The following is an 18,333-nucleotide window of genomic DNA, read 5'->3' on the forward strand; positions in this document are numbered from 1 at the left end:
ACTCCAGGGACCTGTGGAACAATGCTCTGGGAAGCACCCTCCGCACAGGGCTGAGAGCTCAGCCCTGCCTGGCATTGTCGGCCATCATTGTCAGCTCTGCACCTGCCTTACCCAGAGTTTCACGGAACTCTGAGATAACTGGCCACCAGATTGGGTCAAGGTCACCCACTGGGGCAGGCTGACACCTTCTCCTGTGGTGTCCTGCACCTCTTCCTGCTCATAAGAAGACCCACCCCTGGGCTTCCGGCACCCCACACGGTGCTGGATGGACCCTGGAACGAATTTTAATTTCTACTCACTCAGGGCAGGCGGACACAGTGAGCTCTGAGCTGCTAGTCAGGTTGGCAGCAGGGTGCTGGGGCCGCCAGTGAGGCCACGGGTTGGAGAAAGAGAGTGAGGATTTGAATTTCAAAGGCAGCCTGGGCTCCAGGCAGAGCTGGATGGGCGTGTTGGTTCGTTTTGTGTGCGTGTGTGTCCTATGGTGGATCCACAAATGTGCACCTGCAGATATGGTGTGCATCTGGATGGAAACATGCCTTGCGACTGTTCCTCTGAGACCCTGTGTCGGTGTTTGCATGGGGCAGTGTGTCAGTACAGTGAGGCTGAGAGGTTGTGGCGATTGCCACATTAATGCTCCTGAAGCCTGTCTCAGGTCAGTGGTGTCCCTGAACGCTCGGTCCATATGAGTGTGTCAGTCTTAGTGTGTTCCTGTCTTGTGTCCTGAGTTCATGTTGGCACATATCTGTAGACACGGAAGCGCATGACTGTATCTCTGTTCCAGTGTGTTTAGTCTCTGTGCCAGTGAGTGTGCGAGTGTGTGAGTGTGTGGTGGCATCAAAGGCCATGGAAGTACTAGAACGAGAGAGAGAGAGAGAAGCAGCCAGCGCCACACAACCCACAGTCCTTTCTGGGCACTGAATGGAAACCAGGCCTGCCCCCCCTCACCCTCCAGGGGCTGGGTGACCCGTGCTTCTCAATGGGCGTTCAGGAGGCAACAGCCGGAGAGGATGGGCTGTTAGTGGGAGGGGCACCTGGCGCTGGCTTCCCCGCCGTGCTGGCTGAGGGCAGGGGGCAGCTCATCTGTCTTAGGCAATGGGCCTTTGCTGCTGGGAGAGCTTTGCTGACTACGGCTGTGCTGGAGGCTGCACAGAGAACACCAGAAAGACCTATAAGTCCAGAAGCAGCTGTGTCCGTGAACACCTGCATGCGTGTGCCCAGAGAGCACATATGGCATTCCCAAGCACCTCTGATAGCTTGCGTATCTTCACAGGAGTCTAAGGCACCCAAGAGTGCAAATACACACACATACACACACACCACACACATACACACACATATGCTCACACACACACACACACACACACACACACACACACACACACTAGACAACTCAGTCTATGTGTATATACACTCCAATCATTTGACACCGTCATCCCCAGGTCTGAGTCTCTGAGGAAGAAGAGAGCCAAGGCTCACAGTCCAGGGACCATGGGGAGCCTTTTGTCACTTGATGGCCCCTCTACTCAGTCGTGCTCTCTGCTGGGCCTTGAGGACCCTCAGCTGGGAGGCCCCAGATCCAGGCTTTCCTATAGGGTGCCAATCCATAGCCAAGGACAGGGACTGCCCCTGTGTAGGAGCTCCCAGAGACCTGGCTGGGCCCAGGGAAGGAACATCAGCATGACCAGGTACACGAAGGGAGGCCCTGGAGATGGAATGATGGCTTCCAGGCTCCTTCCCTGACAGAGGGGCAGCCTCCCGAGGTGTCAGGAGGGCTCAGCACAGGGCCAGCCCTGAAACTCTAGAAACAGTGAGTGCCTAAACCAACGGTTCTCAAACCTGTGGCTCGCAACCCCTTTGTCGATCATTTATCTCCAAACAAAGTTTGTATCATGATTCATAACCGTAGCAAAATTACAGTTTCAGAGCAGTAACAAAAAAATGATTTTATGGTTGGGGGGAGGTCACCATACCATGAGGAGCTGTGCTGAGGGGCTGCCGTGTTGGGAAGGTTGAGGACCGCTGGCCTGAATGAAGGAAAGACTTGGAAATGCGGGGCACAGAAGGGAGGGCACTAAACAAAAGGAAGAAATAGTACACCCAGCTCTGAGTGTGTGTGTGTGTGTGTGTGTGTGTGTGTGTCTGTGTATCTGTGTGTGTGTGTGTCTGTGTGTCTGTATGTCTGTGTGTCTGTGTGTGTGTGTGTGTCTGTGTCTCTGTGTGTGTGTGTGTGTGTGTCTGTGTATCTGTGTGTGTGTGTGTGTCTGTGTGTGTGTGTGTGTGTGTCTGTGTCTCTGTGTGTGTGTGTGTGTGTATGTGTCTGTGTGTGTGTGTGTGTGTGTGTGTGTGTGTGTGTGCGCGCGCACACACGCATTTGGAGGAGCCTATATGAGGCCAGGTTCAACTGGAAATGCGTAACGGATGGCCTTGTAAGCAAAACCCGAGGGAAGTGTTCTTCTGAAAGCAAAGGGGAACTATGAATGGTTTGGGACAGGACAGAATGGCAGTGAAATTTGCTTAAGGGATGGCTTGGTAGAGAGAACACTTGCAAATGTGAAGACTGGAATTCAGACCCCCAGCGCTCAGGTGAATGCCAGGTGGGCATGGGGGCCTTCCTGCAGTCACAGCGCCGGGGAAGACAGAGACACGGGCTCCCTGGAGTAAGCTGGCTAAACAGACCAGCCTTCAGGGAGATCTGGGTTTCACTGAGGGACCTTGCGGCAGTGACTGCGGCAGAGAGTGGCTGAAAAAGACTCCCAACGTGAGCCTTGGCCTCCCCATTCATAGGAATACACATGTATCCCCAAACATATGCGTTCCCACACGTACACGAGCATGCTTGCACACACATCACATGCATGGATGCATGGGAAAAAGTAAAACAAAAAATTCATTAAGAAGCAAGCAGGGGCTGGGTGTGGCAGCGACCTCCTTCGATATCAGCACTCAGGGAAGCAGATCCCTGTGAGCTCCGGACCAGCCTGGTCTACATAGAGAGTCTAGGCTGTACAGAGCGACGAAGTGGGATTCTGTCTCAACACAAAACAAACAAACAAACAAAAAAGGTGGGGGGGGGGCTGGAGAATTGGCTCAGTAAAAAGTTGGCTCACGAATGGAACATGTGTGATGAGGACAAAGGAAAAGAATGATGCAGGTTGAGGGGGCGGGAGTGACGGAGCCCAGGGGGCCGCTTGGGGAAGGTTCTCTGAGAAGGTGACATCTGAGCGGACACCTGAGGGAGGAGAGGGAGGAAGGACTGCCCAAAAAGGAGAAGCTGCAGGTGCAAAGGCCCTGGGGAGGAGTGTGCCATTTACTCAAATGGGGAAAGGGTGTGGGAAGTCGATCTTTCTATTTTGGACTTGCTGCATTGAGGCACCTTCAGGACATCGGAGAGACAGTGACCAGGAAACAGCAGAGATAGGAAGGAAAGGAATTAAAGAGAAAGGACGCCTGGGCACCCAACGCAGTGGAGACTTTGGGCTCGCTGGTGACCGGAGGCAGAAGACTCAGTTGGCTGTTTGGGTGGGGACAATGTATCTAAAATGCTAGGACCGGCCCTGCCTCTTCCTGCCAGCAAGAGGGGGGTGGGCAGGCCAGGCTGTTGACGCCAGGGCCCTTTCTAGATGACCTCCTATGGGCCTGCTCTCATCCTGGCCATCAGAGCCAGACTGCCCATCAGATGAAGCAGGGCCCTTCTCTACAGTCTCTACAGTCTCTGCGAAGCTGTCGTCAAGCCTTGGAGTAGGGAGCCCAATTGAGAGTTGAGAGGTCTGGCCAGATTCCCCAAGAGGTTGCTGGGCTCAATTCCCCTGCTGTTGGGATTTGGGGTGATACCTAAGCCTGACCTTCCAAGCCAGAGTGTGATCAGGCCTCTGGGAAGAGGCCCTCGTGTTCAGATGGGTTCTGTAGGATGCTGGTCCCTGTCCAGGGACCGGCACAGACAGAGCGGGGGAGCTCTGCTCTGTAGCATTTGCCGGTTCTTGCGGCATCAGTGCTCCCAGGATAGACAATCTAAACCACCAATGGGAAGTCAGCTACTTGCACAGTTCCAGAAAAGCTGGGACGCAGCACTGCCAGGCTGAGAGGAGTCAGCTCCAAGACCCTTCCCAGAGAGATGGGGAGAGACGGGGAGCCTGGGGTTTAGGCAGGGAACCCACTGGTTGGCAGCGGAGGAAGGAATGCCAGGCTTCCAGCCCCATCTTCTCAATACCCGTCTCTCATCGATACGCCGGCCAGAAACTCTCGGAGCCTCATGGGCCCAGTTGTTCCTCTGGCTCTCACTCCTTAGCATCCTGCCCAAGCTCTGTACCCAGCACATTAATGAAGGGGTGTCCCTACCTGGACCCTCTTCACCTGCCTTTGGAAACAGATGCCAGAAAGCCATGGCCCTTACCACCCTGACCCCCAGCAGGGTGGCTGGAGAGCAATAACCTGGATGCCAGACCCAGCTGTGCCGCCAGATCCCAAGAAGTTCCCTCATCCTCAGTTTTCCAGTCTGTGTGATGGGTAGCAAGTGCTGGCCTGGCCAAGGCCCTTTCACCTGTGGGATTCTGCCATTTCCATCAGTCTTCGCCTCAGCCCCGAAGGCAGCTCAGGGCCTCCTTCCTCAAATGTGTCCCCAGCCTCCCAGACCCTCCATGCTGGAGCGGCCCCCCACTGCCTCTGGCTCCCCAGGCTCCCCGATAAGGGGCCCAACTAATTACATTAGGATTTCATGCCAATTAGCAAACAATTACACGGGCAAATTGGTGCCTAATTTAGAGCAATAACAACAGCTCCATTGGCTGGGGAAAAAGAGAGCTGCTGATGAGACCATTCACCCCACCTGGGCCCTTTAGGACCCCAGGAGGGCAGAGCATTCCTCCCCACCCCCACCCGAACCAAGGACTCAGGTCTTCTTTCAGCGTCCTTAGCAGCATGATCCACACAGACCTGTGCTAAGAGAGGAAAGAACTGAACAGGCAGAGCAGGCTTCATGGAGGAGGCGGGGAGCCCGGAGGGAGGATGGCTTGGGTGGAGCGGGAGAGAGGACAATAATTAATGTGAGCACAAGTCTGGATGCCGAAGTGAGCCAAATGCACTCACCATGACTGAGGAACACAGCCGGGGTGCAGGGTGGGGGAAGGGGAGTGCAAGACTTCAGGGGTACAGAGGGACAGAGGGGGACCTCTGTTCCAGGACATTTTCCTGCAGGCTGCGGGTCCCAAGGAGGAGGAAGAGGCTGCTGAGACTCAACTTGGATCACCAGCCATCGCGTCAGCACATCATCTTCCGGTTCGTGGAGCAGATGGTCTAATCTCCCTGCTTGCCACTCTGACGCCTCCCACTCCTCTTCCAGCCCCCAGACCACAGCTGTGCTCCCCCTACTACTCCCTGGAGTGAGGGCGAGCGTGTGTGTGTGTGTGTGTGTGTGTGTGTGTGTGTGTGTGTGTGTGTGTCATGTGGCGGTCAGAGGGCAACCTTCGGAAGTCGATCCTCACCTTCCACCTTGCTGAGGCAGGGTCTCCCTTGCTTCTGCTGATGTGCCATGTGCTCCAGGCCAGCTGGAGTGAGCTCCCAGGAGGAGTTCCTATCCCAACCTCTCATTTACCCAGTAGAGGGCTGGGATTGTGCAGGTGAACCAGGGCATCAGGCTTTCTGGGTAAATTCTGGGAATCCAAACTTACGTTGTGGCCAGCCCTTTTCCCCATTTCCTTGCCCCCCCCTCCCACGCCAATTCCTACCTATTGTCTCTTCTAAGCAACTGCTTTGGTCCCCCCCCACAGCCGTATGTATTCTTTGATTTAAACCCTCCACGGCTCCCTGGTGCTGTCAGAACAAAGTTCAGGTTTCCGCCCTCTGCGCGGCTGATTTTCACCATCTGATCCCTGGGGACCTCGACCATTCTCTTCATCTCACCTCCCATCTTCCTTTGTGCTCCGGGAACTGATATCATGAACAAAAGGGGCCAGGCTCCTGCACCCCTCCAAGCCCTTGCTGCTCCCCATGGCTCCCTGTAGAAGCTTTCTTCTGGTCCCTGGTCACTGTACAGCTGAGCTACACGCGCCGGACTCCCCACATCCCTGGGGCTGAGCTCTTCACTGGCCAAGTGTGGAGCTGACGTTATCAGCCCTGATTGACGCGGCAACAAGGACAGAAAGTGACTAAAGGAGACAATGAGTGGGTCTCAGAGTGTCCCCCAACGACAGCGGGGACACTGAGGCAGAGATCCGGAGAAAATGTCACGAGTCAAGTTTCTCTTAGGAAGCAAGGCCAGGTCAGCTTCCAGCCCTCGGCCCACCCCTGTCCCCAGCTGGTCTCAGCTCATTCCTCAACATTCTCACAGAGCCTGCAGGAGCTGCTTACACTCACTGCCACCCAGGGATTTCCACCCCAGCCTTCAATAAATACAGAAGGGGAAAAAAAAAAGCCTACAGGGAGGGCCTGGGGAGGTGGCTCAGTGGATAAAGAACTTGCTCAGTGGAAGAAGGAGGATGGTGAGGACCCGAGTAGGGATCCCCAAACACACATGGAAATTGGGTGGGTATGGCAGACACACTCACAGAGTACATACAGGATCTCTAAGTTAAGGACTCCCCCAAAAGCAACAGCAGTTCCCCTGAGGGCACTGGCAGAGGGCAGACTTCAGTATGAAGGGCTGCAGGCAGCCTTAAGGGGGACACCCTTGACCATCTTAGTGCTTCCTCTTTAGTGATTATTGGAGGAATGACCAATAAGCAAGGGAAGTTGGGGAGGGGGCTGCTCAGTCCCAGGGAGCCCAGGAAGAGGCCACGGCTAAAGCACAGACCTTCCTTGAGGCAGGGGGATGACCCAGCTGAGTTTCCTGAGATCTCCGTTCTCCCACTTGGGGGGCTACTGCTCCATCTCAGGGCCCATCACTCACGTTAATTACCGAGAAAAAGCCGATTTCTCCTCATTCCCAGACTCCAAACGACAGTATCATTAGGCTGGTAATGTGCAGAGAAATTGCGCGTGTCTGTCTTGGAACATGTCCTGAGCCAGAATGGGTGAGGGCACCCCGGCCGAGGTTTGCCTCCAAGATGTTCCTGGTGGCAGAGGGCCAACTCCTGAAGGGATGCTGTGCCACCCAGGGAGAGGTGTTCTCCTTCTCTGTTCCGTGAGCACCAAAGAGAGTAATTAAATCCTTCTAGCCAAAGGCATAAACTAAAAAGTACAGGCCACACAAAGCTTGCTGATTTTAACAGAGCCATGCCTGGATTTACCCAAAGACACAGACCTCCCTGAACTTGAACTCAGGCCTGCCTGCTACCACGGCCTTTCCAAGTCTCTTCTGCATCTTTTCCTCTAAGCCCCTGCCCACTTCTGAACCAAGAGGCAACTGAGAACCTTCCTGCCTCTGGAAGGGAGGAACTGGCCATTCTTACACCTGCCTTCTTTGCTGGGGTAGCCCGTGTCCATGAACACTAGCTCAAGTGGTCTCCTCACCCTGGAACACCTATTCCTACATCAAATCGAGCCACATTCAAACCTGCGAGACACACGAGGAAACCCAGGTCCACGCAAGCGAGGCGAGTCTCAGAGTAAGCTAGGCCTCTCTGGAAGCCCAGGCTGACGGCAGAGTCTCAATCATTTCAGGTAATCCAGGAACATGGTCCCCGTCCTGTTCCAGTCCCTCGAGCTGAGGAGGGCGTGGCAGAGGCCGGGAGTACAGGTATAATTACAGTTCCTGAGATGCTTGCCTGCTAGGAAGGAGTACAAAGGGCTCATCTCACCAGGAGCCAAAGAAATGCAAATTAGAACAACAGTACAATACCTGTTTCTGTCGACTGAAATTAATACAGGGTTTTTGTTTTGCTTTGTTTTGTTTTTTAAAGACAGCTGCAGTGTTGATGAGAACTGAAATCCCGGTAGCTAGGCTCCGTGGATGAAGGGAGTTAGGACAGCTTTCGGGAAGGCCAGTGGGCAGTGTCGTGGTAACTCTGCTAACATTTGGACCTGTGGGCAGTGGTACCACAGGATGCCCTGGATGCCAAGAGCCTTAAAAACTCACAGACCTTTTCACCCCATAAGTCTACTTTTGGGGACTCGGTCTAAGAAGTAACCAGAGATGTTTAAAATAAATAAATAAAAGAGAGCCCCGTACAAGGATGCTCAGCGCCGTTATTTATAACAGTGAAAAATTATAGCTGACAAAAATGTCTAGTGGTGGAGGGCTGGTTAAATAAATTATGATCCATCCATATAGAAGAATATTATGCAAACATTAAAAGTCATGTTCTTGGAGAATTTTTAATCACCTGGGGCGGGAAATGCTCGTGGTATGAGAGAAACAAAAGCAAGAAGCGAAAACTGCAGGAAGGGCTGGGCGCCGGCTGCACACAGAAAATAGGTAATCAATGTGTGGAAAGTCTCCGAGAAACAAACTCAGCTGATCTGAGAGGATTAGGGATGGTTTCTTTGTTCCAACTCATGCTTTCATCTTTCCTCCGGATCTACAGATGTTCAGGGCAAATGCTCTTAGAAGGACATGCAGCCTGGGGAGACGGTGGTCAGCAAAGCGCTTGCTGCACAAGCACAAGGATCTGAGTTCGATACCCAAGAATGCACTGTAAAAAGGTTGGCACGGTGGCATGTGTCTGTGTGTTCAAAAGAAGGAAAGCAGAGGCAGGAGAATGCCTAGGGTTTGCTGGTCAGGTGGCCTGCCAAGTCAGTGAGAGAGTCTGTCTCAACAAGTAAGGTAGGAAAATAAAATAAGATAGAGAGCCACTGAAAAATAGACCTGATGTCACCTCTGGCCTACACACACACACACACACACACACACACCCTTGCAATGTGCCACCAGTCCTGGAATCTCAGCTACTCAGGAGACTGAAATAAGGAGGATGCAAAATGCAAGCCATGCCTAGGACACAGGGTTGATTTCAAGACCAGGCTGGGCAATTTAGTAAAACTGTCTCTCAAAATAAAAAGTGGGAAAAGGACAGCTCAGTGGTAGTGTGTGCAAGGCCCTAAGCTCAATCCCCATAAAGAGAAAGACAAAGACATTATGTATGGAGTGAGGGCAGCCAGGATGCCCGAACAAGCTTGCCCGCCTTGGGAACGTGGGCCACAGAAGTGATGCTACTCTGAGGCCCAAAGGGAGCAGCTTTGACTAGCACAGGCAGGTTCTGTTTTCCACACAAGAAAGTCATCCTGACCACTCCTGGAAGCTCTCAAGCCGCAAAGAGGTGGGCGAAGAATCGAGAGTGGGGAGGCCCAAAAACCAGGCGGAAGAGATGCATTTGGCCTCGAGTATAAGGTCAAGTGGATCTTGCGGGGAGGAGAGAAGCAGAAAGGACAGGGACAGGAGGAATGGGGTGTGGCAACACTGGAAGCCAATGCAGCAGCAGGCTATCCCGCAAGGCCTATCACACAGCCTACCTGATGGCTTGGTCTGGCCCCGTGGCTGAGAGGGAAATGGAGGGGGCACCCTGCAACAGTGATTACAGCAGACTTGACAAGACTTGGTGATTGATTGGAGGGAAGAGGTGGGCTGGGGGAGGGGAGCTGTGCCACCGACAGTGAGCGTAGCACATACTTACAGACGGGCACGAGCACAAGTGCGCGCACACGTTCATCGACTCCTGGGTTTAGTTTGCAGACTTGGAGTATCCCCCCTCACATTGCTCCCACATGGGGAAGATTTGGAGTTTATGTGGTGTTTATAGCAGGTCTGAGGAAGAGTTGACCCCATCACCATGCTGAGCTCCCGCTTACTCCAGGGACCTCTGTACTACCTTCTCCTCTACACTGCAAGCCTAAAACCCCAGAAGGTGAGGGACAGGGCAGGGACATTCCCAGGAAACCACAGCCAGGCCCCTCCCTCAGCACACAGACAGACTGTCACACGCAGGGTGCTGATTCACAGAGACAAAGCACGGCTATCCACAGGGACCCTAACCATCAAGTTACAGCTTTGATGCACACCCAGGGAAAGAGCCCAACAGAGGCCCCCACACAGTCACACACCCCGCCGTCACACAGCCTCCACACCAGCAGACCCAGCCTGGATCTCACACTCAGACCATTGTGCTCTGTCAGGGCTCCCAAGGTCCTCCGCCTGTGCCACCCACACCCCACACCTGCTCCCCCCACCAAGGAAGCCAGGACAGAGGGCTGGCTGGCAGAGGGGCTGGCACTGGGGGACTGGCACGGAGACCTGCAGCCAAACGGGGCAACCCAGCCAGGAGGGAGGCCTCTGAGAAGGGTTGCCACGGCAACAGGCTCCCACAGAACCAACCAGAGGCTCCGCTCCTCGGCTCTTATTTTTAGAAGTTGGGCCTGGACTGGTTGGGCCTGCCAGGGCCCAGGTTCCCACAGGCACAGGCACCAGCCAGAACCCCCAAGGGCTCTGATAGGCACTGCCCACATTTGGGCTCCTTCCTCAGGGTCATGCCCAAGGCCTTGGTCTCTTGCTTAGCTGCCTTCACCCTGCCTAGTGACCTTCAATCAGGAGTACCTTTCACCCTCTAGTCTCAAGGTGGAGACACACGGCCTTATGGCCCACGCACTGTAGCATGTAGATGACCGAGGCTTAATTTATAGTCCCGGGGGAGGGAATCACAAGGGTTTCGACTGATTTATGCAGCGCAGTGGGCAGGGCTGTGTGTAACCGGGTCTGAATGAGTGTATTTGTGTGTCGTTAGCGGGGACTCTTCTACCCCGTGTGTGAATGTGTGTGTGCGTGGGGGCAGGGGTGGCTAAAGAGAGAGAGAGAGAATTCCCTCTTTCACATGAACAAAATTGGGAAACGCCACGACTAACTGCCATTCCTGCCATGGCCAGGTAAACGTGGGGAGAGAGGCTGAGGGACCTCCACCCTTCCAGCCCCTTCCTGTGTCTGAGCAAACTGTTGTTAGAGCAGTGGTTCTCAACCTGTGGGTCGAGACCCCTTCGGGGGTTGGCTAACCCTTTTACAGTGCTGCCTAAAACCACCAGAACGCACAGACATTTACATTAAGAATTCGTAACAGTAGCAAAGTGACAGTTATGAAGTAGCCACGAAAACAATTTTATGGCTGGGGGGGTCAGCACAACATGAGGAACTTACTAAAGGGTCGCAGCGTTGTTAGGAAGGTTGAGGACCGCTGGTTTGGAGAGTAGAAGGATAGAATGGTGGTCCTGGCGGATCCAGGTGGATGAAGCCCCGGGGGAGGGGGGTTACCAGGGAAGCTATAGCAAACTGACTTGGTGACTCCTCCAGCTGCTGGGGATTTCTCTGTTAATCTGGGACTGCTCTGTTTGCATCTCATTTGCCTACATTTGCATAACAAGGGCCGCGCTGGCACCAGGGATCCAAATTCCTGGCCTGGGTAATTGTGTGAAAAAGCCTCTGGAGGCTGAACAGGAATCCTGAGGCCCTACAAGTAGAGGCAGAGAGGTGCCTGTGGGCTCCGAGGGTCTCCAGCTGATCCACCCTGGAAACCCCACTTCCTCCCTAATCCCTGGGGCAGGAAGGGCAGGGATGAAGTGGCGGAGGTGACAAGATTTAGGAATTAAATCATCCTTGAGGGATTCACCCAGGACCCAAAGTATTTTTTCTGGGTGCAAGTGCTTAATCATGGCAAGGTCTGGGCTGAGGTGGGAGAGGAAATACTCAGCCACTTCTGCCTCAATTGCTGCAGAATATTGACTCTCTGGTTACACTCTGGACCAGTCACCCTCCTCCAGGCCTCCGAGACATGTCTTCCCTGCGACCCCTACTTTAGATGACCCCCACTTCAGCCCTTTTTTGCTAGAGTTAAAGAATTCATAGGTTCCCCAGGATCAAAGGGTTGTGTCACCTGGGACTCCAGAATTTTCCACCCAAAGAGCCAGAAGCCAGTCCCTAGAGCTTGTGGGGTTCTTTCCCCAACTCAAAGAGGGGCTGTTTGCCAGCAGCTAGCTGGAGAGCTGAGTGTCCGTGGACATTCGGAAGGCCCCGGAGCTGCGTGGTGGCGGTGGGACTGGAGAGCTAGCTGCCTCTTTTGGGAGGCCTTAATCACTCGGGGTGACTCTGACAAGCTGTTTGACCTTGGCCAAGTCGCTTCACCTCCCTGCGACCACAAATGGAGTTAATAATAGCAGCTGCCTCTGTGGGTTGTTGTGCTGAAGAACGGAGCTAATTCGCGTAAAGCGCTCAGAACCATGCCTGGCGCGGCGTACGGGTGCACGTCAGCTATTATTATCCGTCATCCTGGGATTTGGTGGGTTTCCCTCCAGCTGCAGAAGCAGCAGCTCCTCTCTCGTTTCAGGAAACGGAGGAAGGAGCGGGCCATGGGACTTCCCTGCAGTCCAGACCGCCTCTGCCCCTCACCCACTCTGTATGCCCAGGCCAGCATCCAGAAAAAGCAGGGGCACTAAATGTCATGGTTTCCTTAATGTCTTTATTGACTGAACAATCGAGAAGACAAAACAAATGGATGGATGAACAAATGAGTGAGAAGGTGAGAGTAAGTGAGTCAAAGAAAGCAGGCTGGAGGGACTGGCTGGGGTCCCCAGATCTGTTTCTGTCTACTTTCATTGGTCAGTGGTCAGCAGGGGAGCAGCGGGCTGGCTGTGGTCTCTGCGAGCCAGTCCCGGCTTTGGGAGGTGGCTCTTCCTTGTGGGAGCTGAAGTGCCCATCTAAGCTCTGGGTCCTTTGGTGTCCTGTAGGTCCCTTAGAGGCCCGAGTGTAGGGGCAGCTCTGAGCCAACTCGCCGTCCATCCTGCTGTGGGGCTGGGAGGCCGGGGAGGTGCTGGTGGGTCTCCTGGCTCTGTATTTACACTCCACCCCTGCAGCACAGCCAGGCCTCAGTGCACCTGCCTGTCAGCAGGCAGGCCAGCAGTGATGGAGAGCCCTCTTGGGATCCGCCAGATTCTACCGTCTGGCCAGTCTGAGGTTGAAGGAGGTGGCAGCGCCTGTCAAAGGACACCCTCCGTGCTCCTAGGCCTGGCCCTAGCCTCACCTCGGACAAGGATGGTGTGTGGGCCTGCAGGAGTGATATTGTGTATGAGAGAGCCTAGGCAGGGTGGTGAGATCCTGGTGTACCTTCAAGGAGCATTTCGTATGTTTCTATTCATGATTTTCTATGTTTGGCCTATGTCTTTTTACAGTAAGATTTTTGTGTATGATGGTGTGTGTCCTAGATTGGAGAGCGGGGGTGGAGAGTTTCTTTGGCGGGGGGTTGGGGGGGAACAGGTATTAAGTTTGTGTGTGTGTTGTGTGTGTTTGTGTTAGGTGTGTTATGTAAAGGTTGTTGGGTGTATGGTGTGTGTTACATGTTGGGTATGTGTATGCATGTCAAAGCCAGAGAGCAAGTTTGGGCATTGTTTCTCAGAAACTGTTCATTTTGCTTTTGCTTTTTGATTTGTTTTGCTTTTGAAACACAGCAGGGTCTCTCACGGAAACATGGGACTTGCAGATTATTTGAGGTGGGCTGGCCGGTGAGGCCAGGGATCTTCCTGTCTCTGCCCCTCCAGCACTGGCATTTCAAACACATGTCATGAATGGCTCTTCATGTGGGCCCTGAAGGCTGAACTCAGCTTCTCAATTGCTTGCACAACAAGTATTCAGCCAACTGAAATAGCTTCCTGGCCTTGGATATAGGCTTTGTTTGTATAATTTTGGCCTACAGCTCACTCTGCAGCCTAGGCTGGCCTCGAACTTGCCATCTGTGATGGCTAGTTTTATGTCAGCTTGGCACAAGCTAGAGTTTTCTGAAAGAAGGGAACTTCAATTGAGGAAATACCTCCATAAGATCATAAGGTCATTTTCTCAATTAGGGATCAGTGTGGGAGGGCCCAGTCCATTGTGGGTGGAGCCACCCCAGGGCTGGTGGTCCTGGGTTCTGTAAGAAAGGAGGCTGAGCAAGTCTTGGGGAGCAAGCCAGTAAGCAGCACTCCTTCATGGCTTCTGCATCAGCTCCTGCCTCCAGACTCCTAGGAGCCCTGTTTGAATTCCTGTGGAAATGTAACCCAAATCAACCTTTCTTGCCCAATCTGATTTTAGTCACAATGTTTCATTACAGCAATAATAACCCTAAGACACCATCCTTCTGCCTCAGCTTCCTGTTCTGAGGGTTTTCCATGGGGACCTTGTTCAGATTAGGAGAAGCTTCAGTTCCATTTCTTTAGATCCCGTAAGGGAACCTAAGTCAGCCTAAGGAATCCCTAACTCTCCTCAAACCCCACTTCCTGGAGGTGGACCCCAGATTCATGGGTTCACAGGTCACCAGAGTCCCTAGGTTCCTAAAGGCATCCTCCCCTCCCCACCCCCACAGAAAGACCGGTCACATGTAAAATCCCCTCTTACATACAGTGGTCCATTATACAGAATCGAGTATAAGTCATACATACACACACACACAGAGTCACATATCCACCAGACCCAAGCACACGATGAACACACAATCATGTTTACATCATGACACACCAATATAGCTTCATATGAATGTAAACATATAGGTGCATGCATGCTTACATGTTAAAACATACCTACAAACTGATAACATGCTCACACGCAGACACGAATGCTTAACACCACGAGCATGCATCATTCTTGCATGTGTGTTCCTACACATCTGCCCCTCCGTGTCCTTTCCTGCCCTCACTCCATTTTTCCCATGCTCTATCTCTCAGCAAGATGACTCCCTACAATGCGGCCTCAGAAGATGGCAAACGTGGTGGGCAAATATGAAAATGTGACCCCACGAAGCTATGCATTCATATGTCCACATTCAGATCATGTATGTGTCATACATCGTGTAGCCCAGGCTGTGTGTGACACGTGAGTTTCTCTCTGTGGCCCAGTGGGCATTTCCCTGCAGGTCTGTGTGTGTTTCGGGAAGGACCTCCATGTGTCTGCGTCTATCCATCTGTGTGAATGTGAGTTTTGTGGTTGGGGTGTGTCTGTGTAACTGTGTCCTGTGGGCCATTTTTCGGTATGCTCGGATGTCTATGCTCATGTGTACACATCCTACTGTGCCCCACGTGCCACTGGCCGGCCGTGTGATCTAGTCCCTACAGACTAGCCCAAGTGTCTCCACTGCCTGCAGAGGCTGTGGCCGGGGTGGAGCCAGGTGAGACTGGACTGAATTCCCCAGTGCTTGACAGTCGTATGTATTTACAGAGCTCCAAGTAGGACATAATTGCTTCTATTAATCTTTCTCCGGTTGTTAATTGCTCACTTATCGGGTTGTGTATTATGCCGACTGTTGCTCTTAATTCGCCTCCATAGCTGCAGGTGTTTGCTGCCTTATTAACTGTTAATCGGCGCGGCTAGGGATAGAGACTTAATTGGCCCCTCGAGTGGAACTCGGGCAGGCCAGCCGGGCACTGCCAGGCTCTCAGCCTGTCCCTGGAACTCTCACCTGTGGCACACAGGTGGCTACAGGGACGAGCCTGGTCTACTGCCAGCAGAGAGCTGTCCTGCATATGGCAGGCAGAACGACACCTGCAAAGTCTAGTCTGAATACAGTCCTAGCTCCTCCCAGAAGCCAAATGACCAGTCAGAGCCAAGCTCCCATGCCCTTCTTCATCACCGACAACCACAGTCTACTCAAGACAGGAAGCCAGCCTATTTATTTTAATTAAGCCTAACGAGAGCTATCCCCGGCACAGAACGGAACTGGCTTTCGCCCTTTAATGCCTCTTCTGCCTCCTTGTGGCTCCAGCTGTCCAGGCGGTTAAGGTTAGAAGAACACTGGGAGAGAGAAAAGCAAGCAAGAGAGGCTCTGCCAAAACACAGAAGTCAGGCTTAGGAAGGAGCTCCACCTTTGGAGGAGGCAGCTTCCCGGAAGTTCTGCTCCATTCCAGCCACACTTCTGCTTACATAGTCCCAAGAATGGGGAACTCACTCCCTGCGTTGCTGCTGCCTCAAAACAGCTCTACACACACACACACACACACACACACACCTGCGTTGGAGCAGACACTCCCAAGTGTCCTGAGTAGGGAAACTGAGGTCCAAGAAGGACAAGGGAGTTGTCCCAAGCTCTTCAGTCCCCTCTGGTGAAAGCCCAGACATGCAAATCTCAGAGCAAAGTTTCTACTCTCCTGACCCGGCCCCCTACTCCATCAGGGGCGGCTAACTCCAGCCTTCCAGCTGCTGGGCCTGTGACCACCTTAAGCTCCAGAACTGGGTAGGAATACAAGGGTTCCCCCCACACAGTGGACTCCTTGAGAGTGACAGTGGGGTGAGAGGACAGGGTCCAGGTGCACCAACCTGGCCTGGCCAATAGTTCTCATCCCATCCCAATCCAGTCTGCCCTGACACCTGGCAGTTCAACCTGTCACGTCTGGAGCTGCAAAGGAAGTTCATTTGCTTTACCTAGGTTCTGAGTGGAACTGGGCTCTGAGGAGAGAGGCAGGGAGTAAGCACACACCGCCCCACTGTGTACCAGAACACCGACGAGGGTGGGCCAACGAGGCAGCCCACGAACCCTCACATAACCCAGTGAGTTAGAAATTATTTTACAGAGAAGGAAACCGAGCCACAGAGAAAGGCACCAACCTAAGATGACACAGGCAGGAAAGGCAGAACTGAGGTCCAACAAGTCTCACTGTTGCTCAGGGAACAAAATCTTCGGTTAGGATGTTTCTGTAAGGACCTGAGCTCATGGTCACCCTCAAAAGTCTCCCACCCACCTCAAAGCCAAGAACACGGAGAAGTAAAAAGCACTCACGCATGCGCAGTCCAGGTGGCCATCGGACGGGATGAAAGCAAAGCCAGGGGAACTGTCCAGGGATAGTTGCCCAAACAAGTTCGGGCTCCGCCTCTATGTTAATGACATGCAGATATATGTAAATTTGTACACTCAACTGCTTAAACCTTTGGGAGCAATAGGGTGACACGGGAGCAGTTGCTATGGAAATTCAAAAGAGACATCCTCCCCCTACCCCCTCACCAGCAGGCGCTGCAACACGTGTACAAAGACCCAGGGTTCCTCGCTCCGGAGCCCAGAGGATCACGGAGTGACAGAGGGTATGAACCGGAAGGAACCCTGGAGACTGCGCCCAGCCTGGGGGCGTCGACACCGGTCCCGGTAGGGGCGGACATAGTTCTTCTAAAACCCTTTGGGCAGCGGGCGACTCCTCCTCGGCCTAGCAACCAGGGCCCCGCCCGGCGTTGCATAGCAACATTCCTAGAACCTAGCAACCGCCCATCACACCCCCTAGCAACGTCATGCCAAGCTGTTTTCCCGGTCCCCATCAAGAGATAAGCAAAGGGCTTGGGAACTAGGAGCAGAAGGTGGGGGGGGGGTGTCATATGTTCAGCCCCCCACCCCGAGGCAGGCTGCAGAGTTTCGGGGTCCACCTCTACCCCGCTCCCTGGGGCGAGTTGTCAGAAGGCCGCGTTAGGGCAAACTGAAGCTCTAAGGGCAGACGGCCAGGCCCCGGAGAAGGGCAAAGGCTAGCCGGCTCTTCCTCGGTGCCTCCGCTGTCTCTCCAGGAGAGAGCCACAGCCAGAGAGAGGCCTGCCTTGCTTTCTCCCCAAGCTCTGCTGCGTTGGGAAAGCCACCCAAGTTGCGGGCTCCGACAGGAGCTGCAGGTTTGCATAGTAATTCGCATCATTTGCATTTAGCGCTGAGGCTGCGGCATTTCCCGTGCCCTCTGTGCCATGGGAGTTCCCTCAAGAGCCCCGTGCCTCTCTCTCTGGTTCACCTGTGCGGCACACGCTCGTTGCTCCCACTTCCAATCCCCCTCGCCCACCACCCTCACTTCCAACCCCTCCCACTTTCTCTCACCCGCCCCCGGCTCAGCCTCGGTCCTGCCAGCCCCAACCTCCATCCCAAGGCAGAGGGCCCCCTCTGCTGTCGGCTGGGGGTAGGGCAGCCGCAGAGCTCTTGGGGTATAAAGAGGGGGCTCCTCTCCCTTTCCAGTCCAGCAGGCTCCAGAATGAGGCATGTTTGGGATGCTGCAGCAAAGGGCGCGGCCCTGGGTCAATCATTCTGGGGCAGCCAGTCAGTCTCCAGACTCAAAGCTGCCGTGAGAGGCTCACTCCAGATCCAAGGCGAGGCAACGTTCATACCAACCTCACCCAGACCCCAACGTCTTCTCAGGCCTAGACCCTGGCTGTCTCCTGCGGTTGGTAAGACCTGCAGAAATCATCTGTTGATTTCCTTCAACAGAGAAACACACTCCCTCCCCAACACACACACACAAACCCGCGATCACAAGCATGTACTAAGAGGCCCTCACAAAAACACTGGGACACAGACTCCTAGGGGACATTGTGTCCTGTGCTACCTACCGACCCATCCAAAAGAAAAACATTTTGACTTCAGACATAAAAAAAACCCACTCCTACAGCTGGAGAGAAGGCCCAGTGGCTAAGAGCCTGTCAGCACCAGCGTTAGAGCAAGGGGAATAGCA

The 18,333-nt window shown here is 53.7% G+C and overlaps 1 protein-coding gene across 4 annotated transcripts in view; it reads right to left on the minus strand.

Moving 5' to 3' along the window:
• Positions 1 to 16,754, minus strand: part of Adgrb2 (adhesion G protein-coupled receptor B2) — a 61,215-nt gene extending 44,461 nt beyond the window's left edge. For 2 of the 4 annotated variants that reach the window (XM_021636719.2, XM_060379480.1), the window contains exon 1: positions 16,644 to 16,723. The gene's annotated coding sequence lies outside the window, so the exon portion shown is untranslated. Of the gene's footprint in view, positions 1 to 16,643 lie in introns of all 4 variants that reach the window. The other 2 variants (XM_060379477.1, XM_060379482.1) reach the window with 2 other exon arrangements.
• Positions 16,755 to 18,333: the final 1,579 nt, after the last annotated feature.

This window comes from Meriones unguiculatus, chromosome 3 (genome assembly GCF_030254825.1).
Source record: "Meriones unguiculatus strain TT.TT164.6M chromosome 3, Bangor_MerUng_6.1, whole genome shotgun sequence".
NCBI classification, from domain to species: Eukaryota; Metazoa; Chordata; class Mammalia; order Rodentia; family Muridae; genus Meriones; species Meriones unguiculatus.